At 46.9% G+C, this 21,788-nt stretch overlaps 1 protein-coding gene across 1 annotated transcript in view; it reads left to right on the forward strand.

Annotated features, from left to right (window-relative positions):
- Nucleotides 1-21,788, forward strand: part of LOC132381483 (RNA-binding protein Nova-1-like) — a 465,660-nt gene that overhangs the window by 391,837 nt on the left and 52,035 nt on the right. The window lies entirely within an intron of this gene.

Below are 21,788 nucleotides of genomic sequence, written 5' to 3' on the forward strand. Positions count from 1 at the left end.
TTTTACGCCTGTATTTTAATCGATATACAAGGGATTCTGCAGATGCTGGAAAGCCGGAATGTTACATTTTGTAATCCCAAAATGTTAATTTAATTGAAAGAAGTCAAGTCAAGTCACTTTTATTGTCATTTCGATCATAACTGCTGGTAGTGTACACAGTGAAAATGAGACAACGTTTTTCAGGACCATGGTGTTACATGACAAAAACTAGACTGAACTACGTAAAAAACAACACAGAAAAAATCTAGACTAGACTACAGACCTACCCGGGACTGCATAAAGTGCACAAAACAGTGCAGGCATTGCAATAAATAATAAACAAGACAATAGGCACAGTAGAGGGCAGTAAGTTGGTGTCAGTCCAGGCTCTGGGTATTGAGGAGCCTGATAGCTTTGGGGAAGAAACTGTTACACAGTCTGGTCATGACAGCCCAAATGCTTTGGTACTTCTTCCCAGACGGCAGGAGGGAGAAGAGTTTGTATGAGGGGTGTGTGGGGTCCTTCATAATGCTGTTTGTTTTGCGGATGCATTGTGTAGTGTAAATGTCTGTAGTAGCGGGAAGAGAGACCCCGATGATCTTCTCAACTGACCTCACTATCCGCAGCAGGGTCTTGTGATCCGAGACGGTGCAATTTCCGAACCAGGCAGTGATGCAGCTGCTCAGGATGCTCTCAATACAACCCCTGTAGAATCTGACGAGGATGGGGGGTGGGAGATGGACTTTCCTCAGCCTTCACAGAAAGTAGAGACGCTGCTGGGCTTTCTTTGCTATGGAGCTGGTGTTGAGGGACCAGGTGAGATTCTCCGCCAGGTGAACACCAAGAAATTTGGTGCCCTTAACGATCTCTACCGAGGAGCCATCGATGTTCAGCAAAGAGTGGTCACTCCGTGCCCTCCTGAAGTGAAACAAGGGGGTCAGGAGATTAGTTGTATGCTTTGATTTTACCCTAAGTTAGGTAAACATGTATCACATGGTAATGTGATGATGTATGGAATTCACATATATAACCTGTAATGGATTATTGAAATAAACAAGAATGCTCAATTAAGCAATATATTTACAATATTACTCACTTACTACTGAAATATTAAATACACAATACAGAGGAACACACACAAAATGCTGGAAGAACTCAGCAGGTCAGGCAGCGTCTGACAGTCAGTGTTTTGGGCCAGGACTGGAAAGGAAGGGGGATGAAGTCAGGATCAGAAGTTGGGGGAACGGGGAAGGAGTACAAGCTGGCTGGTGATAGGTGAAACCAGGTGAGGGGGGAAGGTAGGTGGGAGGGGCAATGAAGTGAGAAGCTGGGAGATGAAAGGTGGAAGTGTGGCGGGCTGATAAGAAGGAATTTGATAGGAGAGGAAAGTGAGCCAGTGGGAGAGAGGCACTGCCAAGAAGTAGACAATGGCAAACTACTTCTGTAGAAAAATTTGCCAAGAACAATCATGGTCATGGAAAGACCGTGATCGTTCATGTTATACAACGCAACACTTAATGATGATGATACAACCCAGAGATTTATTTTCTTGTGGGGATATTCAATAAATCCATAATACAATAATAACTATATTAAAATCAGCGAAAGACCACACCAACTTGGGTGTTCAACCAGTGTGCAAAAGCAACAAATCCAAAAAGAAAGAAATAATGATAATAATAAATAAATAAGCAGTAAATATCAAGAAAATGAGATGAAGAGTCCTTGAAAATGAGTCCATAGATTGTGGGAACAGTTTAGTGACGGGGCAAGTGAAGTTGAGTGAAGTTATCCCCTCTGGTTCAAGAGCCTGATGGTTGAGGGGTAGTTCCTGAACCTGGTGGTGTGAGTCCTGAGGCTCCTGAACCTTCTACTTGACAACAGCAGCGAGAAGAGAGCACGGTCTGGGTGGTGGGCATCCCTGATGATGGATGTTGCTTTCCTACAACAGTGTTTCATGTCGATGTGCTCACTGGTGGGGAGGGTTTTACCCGGGATGGACTGGGACGAATCCACTACTTTTTGTAGGATGTTTTTTTTTCAAGGACATTGGTGTTCCCATACCAGGCTGTGATGCAGCCAGTCAATATGCCCTCCTCTACACATCTATAGAAGTTTGTCAAAGTCATAGATGTCATGCTGAATCTTTGCAAACTCCTAAGGAAGTTGAGGTGCTGCTGTGCTTTCTTTGTAATTGCACAGGGCAGGTTCTCTGAAAAAATTACACTGAGGAATTCGGCCCGCCCATCTCCTCTTCACTGCAGCTTTTATCCTGATATCTCCTCCACTCTACACCTCGACCCCCTCTCAGGGGAGTGGCCTTCCCTTGTCTCACTGTGCTCTTTCAAATGTAGATAGAGGACATCCCCAGTGGAGAGCTATAGCCTGATACCCTTCATTACCCATTGCCTGGGCACCCGTGAGGATGGGAGCAAGTATAAGAACCAGTGTTCCTGTGCAGTAAACCCGCACAACACAGAGCAGAATGAGGCCATTCAGCCCATCAGTGCTCTGCCAGTCCATCATGGCTGATTCATTACCCCCACTCTCCTGCCATCTCCCCGTAACCAATGATGTCCCGACTAAACAAGAACCTTTCAATTTCTGCCTTAACTATACCCAATGACTTGACCTCCACAGCCGCCTGCGGTAATGAATTCCACAGATTCAGCCCTCTCTGGCTGAATAAATTCTTGCTCATCTCTGTTCCTAAAGGAATGCCCCCCCCCCAGGTGTACAAGATATTAAGAGGAATAGACAGAGCGGACAGCCAGTGCCTCTTCCCCAGGGCACCACTGCTCAGTACAAGAGGACGTGGCTTTAAGGGAAGGGGAGGGAAGTTCAAGGGGGATATTAGAGGAAGGTTTTTCACTCAGAGAGTGGTTGGTGCGTGGAATGCACTGCCTGAGTCAATGGTGGAGGCAGATACACTAGTGACGTTTAAGAGACTACTAGACGGGTATATGGAGGAATTTAAGGTGGTGGGGTTATATCGGAGGCAGGGTTTGAGGGCCGGCACAACATTGTGGGCCAAAGGGCCTGTAATGTGCTGTACTATTCTATGTTCTATGTTCTATTCTGAGCTGCACCATCTGGCTTTATCCTCTCCTACTACTGGAATCATCCTTTCAAATTCTACCCTTTCCAAGCCTTTAAATATTAGATAGATTTCAATGAGATCTAACCCTACCCCCACATCATCTGAACTCCAGGCCCAGAGCCATGAAGATTTCCTTATGAATTACCACTTTCATCCCTACGATCTTTATCATCAACCTCCTCTGGACCCTCTCCAAAATCAGGGCATCCTTTCGTAAATAGTTCAACAGTTCAATGGTTCCATTTCATATCAGAGAATGTGTACAATGTAGAGCCTGGAATTCTTACTCTCCACAGGCAGCAATGAAAACAGGAGACCCCCAAAGAATGAATTAACATTAAAGCCCCCTTCTCCCCCTCCCACGCACAATCAGCAGCGAAGCACCAACCCTCCCCCTCCCCTTTATTTCAGCAAAAACCATCAACACCCATCACCCACCAATCAAACAACAGCAAAGCCCCCAAGAGAGACCGTGATCAGCAGCCCAACAAAAGTTGGTCGTTCGCCCAAGAATTCAACATGCCCCAGGCTCTCTCTCTCTCTCTCTCTCTCTCTCTCTCTCTCTCCCTACCAGAGGCGTCACTCAGCAAGAGGGGAGACTTAAACAAGACAACTCGCTGGTTGCGGTCAGCCACATCGCTGTTTTGGAGTTCTGCGACTCGAGAATCAGAAGTAAACTCTCCCTCACCAACGAGAGAGAGAGAGAGAGAGAGAGATCGATTACCCAAAAGACCTCCGGCTGTTCCCAATCTTCCGTTTTCTCCCGCGGCGCCTCAGTCAGATGCACCAACATAGAATCGGCTCGTCCCCGGGGCCGCAAAACCTCGAAACCCCGAAGGCACACTCGTCTTCTAGGCCGCCCTTGGGGGTATTGAAAACTGGCTGGACGGTGAGGGCCCCCCAAGAGCGGGACTGTCACTGTAAGAACCGCAGTTTGAGCGCAGCTGCAGGTCAGGGGCACCGACAGGACCCCGTCCACCCTGAAAAGGGAGAAAAGAGACTTTAATGGTAGGAGTTAAGCAGGTTCCACAGATGAACTCAAAGAAGCTGCTCCTTAGTGCCATCGTACTTCGCTCAGGGCCCAAGACCGTTCAAGGTATTCCAAATACTCAAGTGATGCCTCAGAAAGGCCCCACCCATCATTAAGGGTCCCCCCTCACCCAGGACATACCTTGTTCTCGTTGCTACCATCAGGAAGGAGGTACAAGAGCCTGAAGACACACACTCAACGATTCAGGAACAGCTTCTTCCCTTCTGCCATCCGATTTCTGAATGGACATTGAGCCCTTGAACGCGACCTCAATGTCGATATACAGGAGGTATGTTGGTGAGCTGTGGGTTGGGAGGCCCCTTCACCAAGCACCTACGCTCCATCCGCCGGAACAAGCGGGATCTCCCAGCGGCCGCCCATCTTAATTCCACTTCCCATTCCTGTTCCATTATGTCAAGCCATGGCCTCCTCCACTGTCGTGATGAGGTCACACTCAAGGTGGAGGAGCAACATCTTATATTCCATTGGGCAGCCTCCAACCTGATTTCTCAAACGTCCATTAAAGCCCCCCGCAACCCCCCTTCTCCCCATTCCCTTTTCCCTCTCTCACTTTATCTCCTTGCCCACCCATCGTCTCCCTCTGGTGCTTCTCCCCCCACCCCCTTCTTCTTTCTTCCATGGCCTTCTGCCCTCTCCTATCGGCCTCCCCCCTCCTCCAGCCGTGGCTCTTTCACCAATCAGCTTCCCAGCTCATCCCTCCCCCTCCAGGTTTCACTTGTCACCTTGTGCTTCTCTCTCCCCTCTCCCCCGCCTTTCAAATCTACTCCTCAGCTTTTCTCCCTCCAGTCTTGCCAAAGGGTCTCGGCCCAAAACTGTCGGCTGGAACTTTTTTCTATAGATGCCGCCTGGCCCGCTGAGTTCCTCCGGCATTTTGTGTGTGTTGCTCGGATTTCCAGCGTCTGCAGATTCTCTCCTGCCTGCATGTTCATCTTTAGGGAATCCTGCGCGAGGACTCCCAAATCCCTTTGCACCTCAGGTTTCTGAATGCTCTCCCCAGTTGGAAAATACTCTGTCTTTTTTTTACTGAGATACAGCGCAAAACAGGCCCTTCCAGCCCTTCGAGCTGTGCTGCCCAGCAAGCCGACAGTTTAACCCTAACATAATCACAGGACAATTTACAATGACCAGCTAACCTACCAACCGGTACGTCTTCGGACTGTGGGAGGAAACCGGAGCACCCGGAGGAAACCCCCGCGGTCACGGGGAGAGCGTGCAAACTCCTCACAGGCAGTGGCGGGAATTGAACCCGGGTCGCCTGTACTGTGAACCGCCTCGGTAACGTGACCAATAACTTCCTCACACTATGTATTCCATCTGCTGCTTCTTTGCCCATTCTCCCAATCCGTCCCAAGTCCTTCTGCCGGCTCCCGGCTCCCGCAACACTACCTGCCCCTGTCCCCACCCTTGTATCACTCGTAAACTGGTCACAAAGCTGTCAGTTCCGTCATCCACATCTCTAACTTTTTTAATATGCCTCATAAAGCCTTGGCATTAAATCCTTGCTTTTATATTCTAGTCATTTCGAAATGAATGCTAACATGGCATTTGCCTTCCTCACCACCGACTCGACCTGCAAGTTAACCTTTAGGGTGTCCTGCTCAAGGACTCCCAAGTCCCTTTGCATCATAGATTTCTGAATTCACTCCCCATTTATAAAATACTCCGTCAGGTCCAGCACGGTCCTTGTGGATCACCTCGCATCACCGGCAGACAATGCTACGGTCCTATCATCTGGGATTCACGGGATCTTGGGGACCAGTCCGTGGCCGCCAGAACGTGGCCACGCAAGTGAAGGGACAGCATAGGGTGCGTTTGCCTCCATTAGTCAGGGCGCTGAGGAAAGAAGTGGGAAATCATGTTGTACCACGCAGAAGTCTCAGGCACACGTAGATAGCAAAGGCGCTGAGGCCTTTGCGCGGTTCTGTACTCGTCAACGCGGAGCGGAGAGCGAGTTCGGAAATCTGGCGGGAGCAAAGGATGTTGGGAATGGCGAGAGTGGAGCACCAAGGGAGGGGTGTGGGACAGGCGGCAGAGAGGGAGAGCCGGGGGTGGTGTGGGGAGGGGCGTGTTGCGAGTGCCGACAGACCCAGTCCTGAGCCACCTGACAAGGCCGTTTGATTCCTTGGTTTACTGATCATTTTCGAATGCCCCCTGGTGCTTCCCGCTCCCTCCCCTTTCCCTTCCCCTTTTCCCAGCCATGATTCCCCTCACCCTTCCCCTTTTCCCAACCATGATTTCCCTCTCCCTTCCCCTTTTCCCAACCATGATTCCCCTCTCCCTTCCCCTTTTCCCAACCATGATTCCCGTCTCCCTTCCCCTTTTCCCGACCATGATTCCCCTGTCCCTTCCCCTTTTCCCAACCATGATTCCCCTCCCCCTTCCCCCTTTCCCAACCATGATTCCCCTCTCCCTGCCCCCTTCCCACTCTCAGTCCACAACGGAGACCCAGATCAGAATCAGGTTTATCATCACTCACATCCGTCATGAAATTTGTTTTTTTTTGTGGCAGCAGTACAGTGCAATACATAAAATTACTACAGTGCTGTCAAAAGTCCCAGGTACCCTGGCTCTATATATATCCCTAAAACTTTTGCACAGTATTGTATAAAACTTTGGTTAAATGACACTTGAAGAATTGGGCTTTTCTCTTCTCCCTCTTTCAGCAAGGATATGGAGACTATAGAGTTTCACCAGGAATTTGCCTGGATTAGAGATTATGGGCTATAAATCTGAATCTCTGGAGAGAGCTGGTAGGCGATTATAAGATTACCAGAGGTACAGAGAGAGCAGACAGTCTGATTTTTTTTTCTCTCTGGGGTATCAATGTAAACACTGGAGGACATGCATTAAAGTGAGAGGAGGTAAATTTAAGGGAGATGTGCAGGGTAAGTTTTATGTTAATGCTGTATGTGGTGCGTTTGGGTGTCAGGGTGCAGATGTAAGGAGGTGTAAGGCCTGTCCCTCTGCTCGCCTGCTGGTCACCCTTGGGCAAGGTGTGGCACCTGCTTAGCCCCCGATCAGGGTCACGTGAATCCATGGGAGCAGGTGGTGGATGGTCGTACGAGCAGCCGGTGCAGATCACAAGTCCTGGTTGTGCGACCACTGACCCCAGGCAGACAATCTCTGAAGAGTATTGATAATGGCTGGGGGTCACCCGTCTTGTAAAGAGACTGCCCAGAAGAAGGCAATGGCAAATAAAATATAGGAAAATTTACCAATAACAATCGCAGTCATGGATCACCCATGTCATATGACACGGCACATAATGATGATGTCATACCACACGGCTCATAGTGATGATGATAACTTGATGGGAGGCTGAAATGGGTTGCTGGGGGCAGAAATGATAGCACCATCTCAGAAGTTGTGAGAGAGAGGGGCATGGATCCTGTCAGAGCTGAAGAGATTTATTTGAATTTGCCATTATGTTCAGTGTAAACATTGCTTGTTAAAGGAACTTTCCTATTCCGTGTTTGAAGGAAATTCTGGTCCGCTTTCTGTCCAGTTGTTTGCAAAACTTGGCAGCACTGAAGTAACTGCTGTCTGCACCGCGGGCAATGGCTCATCAGAGCTGACTTCCTGACGTGAATTCCTGGTGCGCCCTCTCACTTCGGCTATCTTGTCCTTTCAGTCAGGTCTCAATCTGCTGAGACGTGGGCAGTATCTGCTCAGGCATCTATTGTGACTTCCTGCTCTGATTCCCTCGCCCCTCGTTTCCCCTCTGTGTGTGTGTGTGACTTCCTCAAGGCCCCATCCTCTCCCTTGAGTCCACCATCCATGTGGGCCACTTCCTGCTAAGACAGGAAGAATTCATTATCTTTGCAGGAAGCTTGGGTTCCCCTATTCAGCAGAGACAACTTAACTATTCCTTTCCTTTATAAACAAGGACTTTATAAGGCATTGGTCAGCCTGCACTTGGATTATTGTGAGCAACTTTGGGCCCCTGACCTAAGAAACATAGAAAACCTACAGCACAATACAGGCCCTTCGGCCCACAATGCTGTGCTGAACATGTCCCTAACTTAGAAATTACCTAGGGTCACCCATAGCCCTCTATTTTTCTAAGCTCCATTACCTATCCAGGAGTCTCTTATCGTTTCACCACCACCACCATCGCCTGCAGCCCATTCCACACACTTATCACTGCGTAAAAAACTTACCCCTGACAACTCCTCTGTACCTACTTCAAAACACCTTAAAACTATGTCCACTCGTGTTAGCCATTTCAGCCCTGGGAAAAAGCCTCTGTCTATCCACACAATCAATGCCTCCCATCATCTTATACACCTCTATCAGGTCACCTCTCATCCTCTGTCTCTCCAAGGAGAAAAGGCCAAGTTCACTCAACCTTTTCTCATAAGGCATGCTCCCCAATCCAGGCAACATCCTTGTAAATCTCCTCTGCACCCTTTCTATGGCTTCCACATCCTTCCTGCAGTGAGGCGACCAGAACTGAGCACAGTACTCCAAGTGGGGTCTGACCAGGGTCCTATATAGTTGTAACATTACCTCTCGGCTCCTAAACTCAGTCCCACGATTGATGAAGGCCAATACACCGTACGCCTTCTTAACCACAGAGTCAACCTGCGCATCTGCTTTGAGCGTCCTATGGACTCGGACAGCTCCTTGAAAGTGGCTACACAAGTTGATAAGGTGATCAAGGAGACTTGTGGAATGCTTGCTCTTATTAGTCCAGGAATTGAGTTCATGAGGTTATGTTGAAACTTTATAAAAGCCTAGTTAGGCCAGATCTGGAGTATTGCACACAGCTTTGGGTGTCCCACAATAGGAGGGATGTTGAGGCTTTGCAGAGGGCCCGGAGGAGGTTTATCGGGATGCTGCCTGGTTTAGAGGGCATGTGATATCACGAGATGCTGGGTAAACTTGGGTTGTTTTCCCTGCAGCATCAGAAGCTGAGGGAGAATCTAGTAGAGGTTTACAAGATGATGAGAGGCACAGATAGAGTGGACAGAGTATCTGTTCCCCAGGGTTGAAATTTCTAATACCAGACAGCATGCATTGAAGGTGAGAGGGAGAGGTGAGGGGTAAGTTTTTTTACCCAGAGTGGTACATTAGAGGCTTTCAGAGATGTTTGGATAGAAACATAGAAAATAGGTGCAGGAGTAGGCCATTCAGCCCGTTGATCATCCAACTCAGAACCCTGTACCTGCTTTCTCTCCATACCCCCTGATCCCTTTAGCCACAAGGGCCATATCAAACTCCCTCTTAAATATAGCCAATGAACCAGCCTCAACTGTTTCCTGTGGCAGAGAATTCCATAGATTCACCACTCTCTGTGTGAAGAAGTTTTTCCTCATCTCCATCCTAAAAGGCTTCCCCTTTATCCTTAAACTGTGACCCCTCATTCTGGACTTCCCCAACATCGGAAACAATCTTCCTGCATCTAGCCTGTCCAAACCCTTTAGAATTTTATACGTTTCAATAAGATTCCCCCTCAATCTTCTAAATTCCAGTGAGTATAAGCCTAGTCGATCCAGTCTTTCTTCATATGAAAGTCCTGCCATCCCAGGAATCAATCTGGTGAACCTTCTCTGTACTCTCTCTATGGCAAGAATGTCCTTCCTCAGATTAGGGGACCAAAACTGCACACACTATTCTAGGTGCTGTCTCACCAAGGCCTTGTACAACTGCAGTAGAACCTCCCTACTCCTGTACTCAAATCCTCTTGCTATGAATGCCAACATACCATTTGCCTTTTTCACCGCCTGCTGTACCTGCATGCCCACCTTCAATGACTGGTGTACAATGACACCCAGGTCTCGTTGCACCTCCCCTTTTCCTAATCGGCCACTGTTCAGATAATAATCTGTTTTCCTGTTCTTGCAACCAAAGTGGATAACCTCACACTTATCCACATTAAATTGCATCTGCCATGAATCTGTCCACTCACCTAATCTATCCAAGTCACCCTGCATCCTCTTAGCATCCTCCTCACAGCTAACACCGCCGCCCAGCTTCATGTCATCCGCAAACTTGGAGATGCTGCATTTAATCCCCTCATCTAAATCATTAATATATATTGTAAACAGCTGGGCTCCCAGCACTGAGCCTTGCGGTACCCCACTAGTCACTGCCTGCCATTCTGAAAAGGTCCCGTTTACTCCCACTCTTTGCTTCCTGTCTGCCAAACAATTCTCTATCCACATCAAGACCATACCCCCAATACCGTGTGCTTGAAGTTTGCACACTAATCTCCTGTGTGGGACCTCGTCAAAAGCCTTTTGAAAATCTTAATATACCACATCCACTGGCTCTCCCCTATCCACTCTACTTGGCAGATGGATGTGAGGAAGATGGAGGAATTGTGTAGGTAGGTGTTTTGCTGGTTCAGCACAACATTGTGGGCTGAATGGCCTCTTCTCGCGCTGTACTGTTCTAATCTCTCTAATACAGTCTGTTTTATGTTCTAAATGAACATTATGGCATTCAGCAGAAGGAAACGGAACGGTGAAGAAGGGATGGGGAGAGGTGAGCAGAGTTAAGCCACAGGCGGCTGCAGGAACAGGTAGCAGTGGTGGGACAGGAGACAGGTGCAGCACTGTAATGTCAAAGTGCCACAGATGCTGACTGACCAGCTGAGTATTTCCTGTATTTTCTAATTTTACTTCCAACTTCCAACGTTTGCTGTTGTTTTTAGTTTAGTTTTTAATCTCAAAACTTTTGCTTTTCTGCCACTGTAAAATGCTCACAACAGCCAGCTAGTGCCAGCGTTCTGAGTTCAGATCCTCGTGTCAATGTTCCACTCACTTAACGACCAGTTTCTGCTTGGATTTGTCACGTCTACAGCGGGGTGCAGGGAAGCTGCCGGGCACGAGGATGGCAGACTCTTTCTCACGCACCTCCCCTGCCTCCGGCCCCTCCTCCGCCGTTGCAACGCTGCGGATGGCGCGCCCGCCCTGCCGTCCCTCGAACCCCGCAGCCAACGATCGAGCTGATTGCGCGGGAGATCTTGCCAGCCGCAGCGGGTCTCTCAGCAATCACGAACAAAACTTGCTGCCCCAGCCCGCTTCCCGCGGAAGCCTCTGCCCTCCCCTCCCTTCTCTCCAGCATGAAGTCATAGAGAACGACATAAAAGCAGGCCATTCAGCCCATCGAGTCAGTGCTGTACTGCCGATCTGCCTAGTCCCATCCATCTCAGGGTTGTCTGATGTCTTTTCCAATACACAAGAGCAAAGATAATTGTTCCTCCGGTAACCAATGCAACTCAAAAGGGGCGGCTCGGTAGCATAGTGGTTAGCATAACAGTTTACAGTACCAGCGACCCAGGTTCAATTCCTGTTACTGCCTGTAAGGAGTTTGTACGTTCTCCCCATGACTGTGTGGTTTCCTCCAGGTGCTCCGGTTTCCTCCCACAGTCCAAAGACTTACCGGTTGGTAAGTTAACTGTGAATTGTCCTGTGATTAGGGTTAAATTAGGGTTAAATCGGGGGTTGTTGGGCAGTGAGGTCAAAGGGCCAGAGGGCCTACACTGCACGTAAGTGACATACAAAGAAAGTACGATAGCACTTCTATTTCTGAAGTGAAGATCTGACATGACATCCAAAACTTTGACAGACTTCTATAGATGTTTGGTGGAGAGTGTATTGACTGGCCACATCACAGCCTGGTATGGAAACACCAGTGCCCTTGAATGGAAAATCCTATAAGAAGTTTTGGATTCATCCCAGTCCATCGTGGGTCCTTCAATCACCCCTCCACAAAGCGTTGTTGCAAGAAAGTGGCATCCAGCACCCATCAGGGAGGAGGTACAGGAGCCTCAGGACTCACACCACCAGGTTCAAGAACAGTTACTACCCCTCAACCATCAGGCTCTTGAACCAAAGGGGATAACTTCACTCAACTTCACTCATCCCATCACTGAAACATTCCCACAACCTATGGACTCACTTTCAAGGACTCTTCATCTCATGTTCTCAATATTTATTGCTGATTTATTTATTATTAGTAGTAGTAGTATTTCTTTTTTTCTTATGCATTTGCACACAGCTTCTTTGTCCTTTAGTGCAGAGTCTTCCATTGATTCTATTAAGTTTCTCAGTCTTACTGTGAATGCCCGCAAGAAAATGATTCTAAGGGTTGTACATGGTGACATGCAGGTTCTTTGGCTAATAAATGTCATTTGTACTTTGAACTTTGTTCTTTCTGGTGTCCACCCCAGTGTTGCTGCTGAGTAGAGATTGGAAGAGGGAGTCCTGACTCAATTTCTCTCCTCCCCCCTCCCCACTCACTCTCCAGTCCAGACGTTATATATGATATAAGGTCCGACTGTACTGATAAAAATTAGGTTTCTATCCTGGACGATTAATTCCTTGCAGTCATTATTTCCCACTCTTTTCCTCTCCCCGCTTCTTAACCCTTTTGCTCTTTTCCACCTTTTCTCCTCTTCCCCCCTCATTACCCTCAATCTTAATACCCACTTTAACCCCGTAACCCTCAGGTCCGGCCGGCGGGGTTAATCTGGGGAGGACAGTTTCCGGCCCCGCCAAACATGTGGAATCTGAGGTGAGAAACCACTTGTTTGGGTGGATGCTGTGTGATTTTTTCCCCCCTGTTACGAATCAATACCATGAAATACCAGACAGTACTCCATATTCCAATTAACCATAGAACCATAGAACACTACAGCACAGTACAGGCCCTTCAGCCCTCCATGTTGTGCTGACTCATATAATCCTTAAAAAAAAGTACTAAACCCACACTACCCCATAACCATTTTTCTTTCATCCATGTGCCTGTCCAAGAGGCTCTTAAATATCCCTAATGTTTTAGCCTCCACCACCATCCCTGGCAAGTCATTCCAGGCACTCACAACCCTCTGTGTAAAAAACTTACCCCTGATGTCTCCCCTAAACTTCCCTCCCTTGACTTTGTACATATGCCCTCTGGTGTTTGCTATTGGTGCTCTGGGAAACAGGTACTGACTATCCACCCTATCTATGCCTCTCATAATCTTGTAGACCTCTATCAAGTCCCCTCTCATTCTTCTACGCTCCAAAGAGAAAAGTCCCAGCTCTGCTAACCTTGCTTCATATGACTTGTTCTCCAAACCAGGCAACATCCTGGTAAATCTCCTCTGCACCCTCTCCATAGCTTCCACATCCTTCCTATAATGAGGTGACCAGAATTGAAAACAATTAAACAATTTAACTGTATTATTCTTAATTTTACTAGAGGGTTAGTGAAGTTAAAAAAAAAAGGAAAGGGCCCATTTTAATGAAACAGTCTAACTTGCACAAGTTGGAGCTCACGGTTTCCCTTCCGCTGGTCCTCCATCGATTGCCCCGGGCTTCTTTAGGGTGTCTACGACCTCTCCTTTCAGACATCTTCTCTCTTCAAAAGACTCAGATCTGGATGATGGGGTGGTATATTGGATCAGTATGTATGCAGATGATACTGAGATAGGTGGTGTTGTGGATAATGAAGTCGGTTTTCAAAGCTTGCAGAGAGATTTAGGCCAGTTAGAAAAGTGGGCTGAGCGATGGCAGATGGAGTTTAATGCTGATAAGTGTGAGGTGCTACATTTTGGTAGGACTAATCAAAATAGGACATACATGGTAAATGGTAGGGCATTGAAGAATGCGGTAGAACAGAGTTATCTAGGAATAATGGTGCATAGTTCCCTGAAGGTGGAATCTCATGTGGATAGGGTAGTGAAGAAAGCTTTTGGTATGCTGGCCTTTATAAATCAGAGCATTGAGTTGGGATGTAATGTTAAAATTGTACAAGGCATTGGTAAGGCCAAATTTGGAGTATTGTGTACAGTTCTGGTCACCGAATTATAGGAAAGATGTCAACAAAATAGAGAGAGTACAGAGGAGATTTACTAGAATGTTACCTGGGTTTCAGCACCTAAGTTACAGAGAAAGGTTGAACAAGTTAGGTCTTTATTCTTTGGAGCGTAGAAGGTTGAGGGGGGACTTGATAGAGATATTTAAAATTATGAGGGGGATAGATAGAGTTGACGTGGATAGGCTTTTTCCATTCAGAGTAGGGGAGATTCAAACAAGAGGACATGAGTTGAGAGTTAAGGGGCAAAATTTTAGGGGTAACATGAGGGGGAACTTCTTTACTCAGAGAGTGGTAGCTGTGTGGACTGAGCTTCCAGTAGCAGTGGTAGAGGCAGTTTCGATATTGTCATTTAAAAAAAATTGGATAGGTATATAGACAGGGAAGGAATGGAGGGTTATGGGCTGAGTGCAGGACGGTGGATCTAGGTGAGAGTAAGCGTTCGGCATGGACTAGAAGGGCCGAGATAGCCTGTTTCCGTGCTGTAATTGTTATATGGTTATATGGTTATATAATACCTCGTTCTCAGGCACACAAGAAGAAAAGAACACTCCCATCATTGGCTAGTGCACATTCCAAAGCCCACATTATCTCTAGTCAAAACCCAAACACTGCTGCTACAGAAAACCCAGTACATTAGCAGTAAAACCCTTCCCAGGGCTTTACACCCCCTTCCTCTTTGACGTCGAACATAGAAGAGGATATTTCAGCCCATGATGTTTGGGGCCCTTTTAATCAACTCGAAGATCAACCCTCCTACGTACCCCTCGACTTTCTAAGAGGCATGTGCCTCTCTAAAAGTTCCAGAGAAAATTTATTATCAAAGTACGTAAATGTCACCATACGTAACCCTGAGATTCGCCTTCTTACGGGCATACTCAGTAAAGCTGGGAACCATAATAGAATCAATGAAAGATCTTAGCCAACAGACCAGGCGCACAGCCAGTGTGCAAAAGATGACAAGCTGGGTGGTGAGGATCTTTGACGACGGAGGCTGCTTTTCTACGGCAACGTTTCATGAAGATAAGCTCAGTGGTTGGGAGGGCCTCACCTCTGGACTGGGCCGAATCTTTTGTAGATTTTCTGTTCAAAGAAATTGATGGATGCTGCTTTCCTACGATAGTGATTTTCATGGAGTCCGGTTGCTTGTTTCATTGAACTGGAGCTTGGCAGATCAGTGACTACATGCCTGTTTTGTTGTGATGGGATACTGTTGAGTTTGGATCCGGCTGGTATCATGGCTTGTACACGCCTAGGGTTTGTTTCAAATACCACACAACTCAACTTCATGAAGAAGTGTCATCGTATTCCATCAAAATCGCAACTCCATGTACATTTCCTAACGCAGAGCAGTAGAGTAGATGCTGGAGCATGCCAGGCTGCAATGCGGCCTGCACATATCATAGATAGGGCCATTTCCCCACTGCCATGGATTGTGGGTATTATTGACCTCCATTGCTGGCTCATTAAGTGAATCCAGATCCCACCTCCTCCCCCAAACAATGTTCACAACCATCTCCATGGATCAGGTCTGGTCTCACAATCAGAATCAGGTTTAATATCACCTACAGATGACGTGAAATTTGTTAACTTTGCGGCAGCTGTACAATGCAATACATGAGAATAAAGAGAAAAAACTGTGAATTACGGAAAGTAAATATATACATACACATTTAATTTATAATAGTTATTTATTTAAATAAGTTGTGCAAAAAATAGAAATTAAAAAAGTAGTGAAGTAGTGTTCATGGGTTCAATGTCCATTCAGAAATCTGATGGCAGAGGATTGAAGACCCCCAAATTCTAAGAACTTTCTACAGGGGCACAATGGAGAGCATCCTGACTGGCTGCATCACTGCCTGGTATGGGAACCATACTTCCCTCAATCGCAGGACTCTGCAGAGAGTGGTGCGGACAGCCCAGCGCATCTGTAGTTGTGAACTTCCCACTATTCAGGACATTTACAAGGACAGGTGTGTAAAAAGGGTCCAGAGGATCATTGGGGACCTGAGTCACTCCAACTACAAACTGTTCCAGTTGCTACCAGCCGGGAAACGGTACCACAGCATAAAAGCCAGGACCAACAGGCTCCGGGACAGCTTCTTCCACCAGGCCATCAGACTGATTAATTCATGCTGATACAACTGTATTACCATTATGCTGATATAACTGTACATACCATTTATTATAAGTTAGTATAAAAAGCACCTTTTGCATTTAGACAGAGATGTAACGTAGAGATTTTTACTCCTCACATATATGAAGGATGTAAGAAATAAAGTCAATTCAATTCAGAGGGGAAGAAGCTGTCCCTGAATCATTGAGTGTGTGCCTTCGGGGTCCTGTACCTCCTCCCTGATGGTAGCAATGAGAAGAGGGCATGTCCTGGGTGACAGGGGTCCTTAATGATGGATGCCATCTTTTTGAGGCATCGATCCTTGAAGATGTCCTGGTTACTACAAAGGCTGATACCCACGATGGAGCTGACTGAATTTACAACTCTCCATGGCTTATTTTGATCCTGTGCAGTAGTACCCCCCCCCCCCCCGTACCAGACAGTGATGCAGCAAGTTAGAAAGCTCTCCACAGTACATCTGTAGAAATCTGTGGGCGTTTTAGGTGACGTACCGACTCCGAATGTTATTTAGCCATCTCCTGGCCTTCATCTTTGTGAGCTTGTGGATTTGTTGCCCGCTACCGGGGCGGGGTGGATTTATTAGGGTGGGATAAATCCAGTCCTGTGAGTCCTTTGACATCAGTGAACGAGGGGTGAGGGGAAAATGTGAGCTTACAAGCAAGGACTCCCCAGTCAATTCCTCCTCTGCAGTTTAGATTGGTCCTGCCTCCCTTTGTGAATCCGAGCTATATTTAGGGAGCAGGTGCCAAATTTGGGAATCTGGGAACAATCAGGGGTTTTGCTCTGGATACTTGCCAAACATGAGTTGTTTTGAGCTCTGATAAGGCCAGCCCTGCAGCCAGGGATCTTTATCTGCACCCTGCCTGATGCTCTGAAACTGCAGGCCTGTTTACACAGGCCTCTCTGAGCTGATAAGGTCTAAATTAAAGTGCAGGATGTCTTTCCTGTGTGTGTGTGTGTGTTTTTGTGACTGTGTGAAAATGCCTTTGTCCTCATGGGCTCCAAGGAGGTGATGCGGCAGGATTTGAACGTAGAAAAGACCACGGCAGGCTTAACAAGAACGTCAATCGGGACCTTTAACCCCTTCCTCCCCTGCCCGTTCTGGAGTGGGGGAGCCTGCTCGCACTGGAGGCCTGACTCCCCCGGAAGCCTTGACCCCTCTGATTCCTTAACTACACAGACTTATCAGGGAGAGTGATTCTGGGAAGGAGACAGCACTGGCTGTGATTAACATTATTGGCAGCGGCTTTTAGTGGGTGGTATTCTCTGAGAACGCAGAGGTTTGAGCGCGAGTGGCCGTTCTGGATGGTGCGCCATACTACCGGCGGGGGGTTCTGGATGAGGCCCCTCGGGTAGGTATCGTTCACTTAGTGGGCAGTACCAACCCCTCAATCAATCAGCTTCACTTTTGATTCACCATCTGGCCATGGCATGTGGGATCTTGCTGCGTGCAATAAGTCACTGGGTTTTGTCTGCCAGAGTGACTGCGCCTCTCAAGTACTTTCTGGACTGTAAAGTGTTTTGGGGAACATTTTAAGGTTTGTCAGAGGTGCTAGTGTATTCCAGTTTCTTTTCTGTTCCGGATGAAGGGCCTCGGCCCAAATTGCCAACTCTTCATTCCCCTCTACAGATGCTGTCTGAACTGCTGAGTTCCTCCAGCATTTTGTGTGAGTTGCTCTGGATTTCCAGCACCGGCGGAATCTTTCATGTCCCCTTTGACCATTCTACCAGACAGCTTCAGCATCAGCCAATCACAGCCTTTGCCTGAAGCAATTTGGGCAAATCCTGTTTCGCCGTAATGAACCATTCCCCTGCCCCGAGTTCCAATGGCTTCGGAGAGGAGAGAGTCACCAGGATCATTGAACACGTCTCTTCTTCCTGTTCCTCACACCCTGCCCTGTTCTGCTCCAGAATCACATCACCGGCATATGTCGTGAAATCTGTTATGTGTCAGCAGTACATTGCAATACAGAATAATAAAAACTATGAATTAAAATAAGAAGAAATACACACACACACACTCACACACACACACACACACACACACACACACACACCCTTGCCCGCCTATAATGGTGGCACAGAGCCAGCTAAATTCAGTACCTTGTACTGAAATCAGAAGCTGATTCTATGCCAGGATTCTTGATCTGTAAGGGTGTTAACAGTTACGGGGAGACAGCAAGAGTGTGGGCTTTAAAAAAAAATTGGATAGGTATATGGACAGAAAAAGAATGGAGAATAATGGGCTGAGTGCAGGTCAGTGGGACTAGATGAGAGTAAGCATTCGACACAGACTAGAAGGGCCGAGATGGCTGTAATTGTTGTATGGTTGAGAGGGGAAATGCACTCAGCATTTAGCTACACCTGTACACCTGCTCACTAATGCAAATATCTAATCAGCCAATCACGTAGCAGCAACTCAATACATAAAAGCATGCCGACACGGTCAGGAGGTTCAGCTGTTGTTCAGACCAGACATCAGAATGGGGAAAGAAATGTGATCTAAGTGACTTTGACCGTGGAATGAATGATTGTTGGTGCCAGACGGGGTGGTTTGAGTATCTCAGAAATCTCCTGGGATTTTTATTCATAACAGTCCCTAGAGTTTATACTGTACAGGATGGCGCAAAAAAAACATTGAGTGAGCGGCAGCTCTGTGGGCGATAATGCCTTGTTAATGAGAGAGGTCAGAGGGGAATGGCCAGACTGGTTCAAGCTGACAGGAAGACGACAGTAACTCAAATAACCACACGTTACAACAGTGGTGTGCAGAAGAGCATCTCTGAATGTATAACACGTTGAACCTTGAAGGGTATGGGCTACAGCAGCAGAAGATCACAAACGTACACTCAGTGGCCACTTTATTAAGGACAGGAAGCAACGGGTAAGGTGCCCACGGTGAGTCCAGTGCTGGGCCACAACTGGACAGCTTGCAGGAGCTCATTGGAACAGAACATTTGGAATGAACGGCAGAGCGTTGAGGTACTGCCTCAAGCTTCCAGTGACCCTGGTTCGATTCTGAGCTCCAGCTGGCACACTCTCCCTTTGGCTGCGTGGGCCCTCCCTGGCAGTTCCAGTTTTTGTAGGCGGTTGGTAGATTCACCGATTGCTGTGTTTCTTATTTCTCTTTTTTTATTTGGAAATATAGTATGGTAAAAGGCCCTTCAGCCCCAAAGAGCCCTCGCTGCTCAGTTACACCCACGAGACCGATTAACCTACCAACCAGTACGTCTTTGGACAGTGGGAGGAAACCGGAGCACCTGGAGGAAACCCCGTGGCCACGAAGAGAAGCTATAAACTCGTTACAGGCAGCGTCAGGAATTGAACCTGGGTCACTGGTATTGTAAAGTGTAGTGCTAACCACTACACTACTGTGCCGAGCATAATTTCTGCCCCTCGTAATGTTGTATGCTTCGGTTGTCTCTCCTCTGCCTTGTCTGTCCTACGGACAGTGGTGGGAACTGAGCCTGGATCGCTGAAGCTGAGCACTACGCTCCCATGCCACCCCTCGATTGCCCCGGTGGGGTGGAGGCACATGAACTGAGTAGGGATACTCAAGACCATAAGACATAGGAGCAGAATTTGGCCCATTGAGTCTGCTCCGCCATTCAATCATGGCTGATCCTTTATTCCCCTCCTCAGCCCCACTCCCCGGCCTTCTCCCCATAAAAGCTTTGATGCCCTGTCCAATCAAGAACCTGTCAATCTCTGCCTTAAATACACCCAATGACCCAGCCTCCACAGCTGCACGTGGCAACAAGTTCCACAAATTCACCGCCCTCTGGCTAAAAAAAATTCTCCGTATCTCTCTTTTAAATGGACACTCCCTATCCCGAGGCTGTGCCCTCTTGTCCTAGAATGATAGACATTAAGTGGAAAAAAGTGGGGGAGGTAGGATTCTTGGGATTGTTCTGAGATATGATATAACTTGATAGGTTGCACTGCCCAGAAGCAGTTATATCCTCCGTTCTAATCAACAATCTCTAAATCCTGCCCTCTGTACCTCCCTCTACAACTACATCCTTGACTTCCTCTCTGAGAGACCACAGTCCGTGCAGATCGGAAATAACACCTCCTCACTGACAATCAACCTCAGGGATGATGTCCTTTGTATTTCACACCATTCTGTAAACTCTAGAGACTGGTGTGCGTGAACATCCGAGGAGATCAGTGGTTTCTGAGATACTCAAACCACCCCATCTGGCACCAACAATCATTTCACAGTCAAATTCACTTAAGTCATGTTTCCTCCCCATTCTGAACAACAATTGAACCTCTTGACCATGTCTGCAGACTTTAATGCATTGAGTTGCTGTCGTATGATTACATTAACGTGCCGGTGTTCCTAATAAAGTGGACTCAGAGTACATCTACCCCCAGTACATTAAACTGTATCCACTTGAACCCCCTTGCACTCTGAAGGAGCAATCACTGTTCCCCACTGTTCGATGCATTCACACGCCAACGTCTTCACAAGGATTCTCAGCAGGGTGTTTACTGAGTTGGCAAGTGGATCTATTTTCAGCCTCTGCCTTTGTTCGAAGACAATATCCACGTCTGTTTACGCTCAACAGCCTCACTTAAGTTGCTCATCAGATTCTGGGAGTTGAGGGGGTTGGCAAAGTACCCTTTTAGTCTCATCACAGGGTTGCCTGGAATTCGGAGCAGAGAGGCTGATCGTGTTCCAGTCAGCACCGCTCAGCCCTCCGATCCGTCACCTTTGCTCCTCCCACACTCCTGCTCTCAGTCCCACAGTATTATTCAATGTTAAAATACTTCTGTTTTCAACGCTATTTGTTTATTTGTAATGGAAGTTTCTCTTCCTAGGGCAGCGTAGTGTTCAGCACAGTGCTTTACAGTACAGGCGGCCTGGGTTCAATTCCCACCACTGCCTGAAAGGAGTTTGTACGTTCTCCTCGTGGCCGCGTGGGTTTCCTCCGGGTGCTCCGGTTTCCTCCCACCGTCCAAAGACTTAACGGTTGGTAGGTTAATTGAACATTGTAAATTATCCCGTGATTAGGCTTGGGGTTAAATTTGGGGATTGCGGGAAGGGCCAGTAAATAAATAATACACATTGGTTGTTTATCTATTTATTTGTTTGTTCTTTCTTTCCTTTTCAATCTTTTTTATTAATATCAACATGAAAAGATTCATACATAGTTATTAGGATTACAAAATTACAAAATTAAAATGAACATAAAAGGATACACAAGCAATAAGTACGATACAGTTAAGTCTTCCCAAATCATGAATGATACAAATATCATATAAACAAAACAAAAAAAACTAGGTATATCATGTCGAAAAAAACAGAAAAGAGAAAAAGAGAAAAAAAATATTATTATCCCAAGAAAAACTAATCTAACAAACTAACCACTAAATAATAAAAAAAGGAAAAAAAGGGGAAAAAATGGGCTGTTTATAGTATAAATAAAAAGACAAAGAATCATCAGTGTCACCAACTCCGATCCTCTCAACATATATATAATCAAAACCGGAAAAATAGGATTGGAACAGGGTCAAATTCCATCATGTGAAAATATTGAATAATGTTTGTTTATTATTGACACACAGTGCAAAGTACATATACTGTGTGTCACCACGTACAACCCTGAGATTCATTCTCCTACCGGCATTCTCAATAAATCCATAGGATAGTAACTATAACAGGATCGATGAAAGATCAACCAGAGTGCAGAAGGCAACAAACTGTG

Source organism: Hypanus sabinus, chromosome 26 (genome assembly GCF_030144855.1).
Source record: "Hypanus sabinus isolate sHypSab1 chromosome 26, sHypSab1.hap1, whole genome shotgun sequence".
NCBI lineage: Eukaryota > Metazoa > Chordata > Chondrichthyes > Myliobatiformes > Dasyatidae > Hypanus > Hypanus sabinus.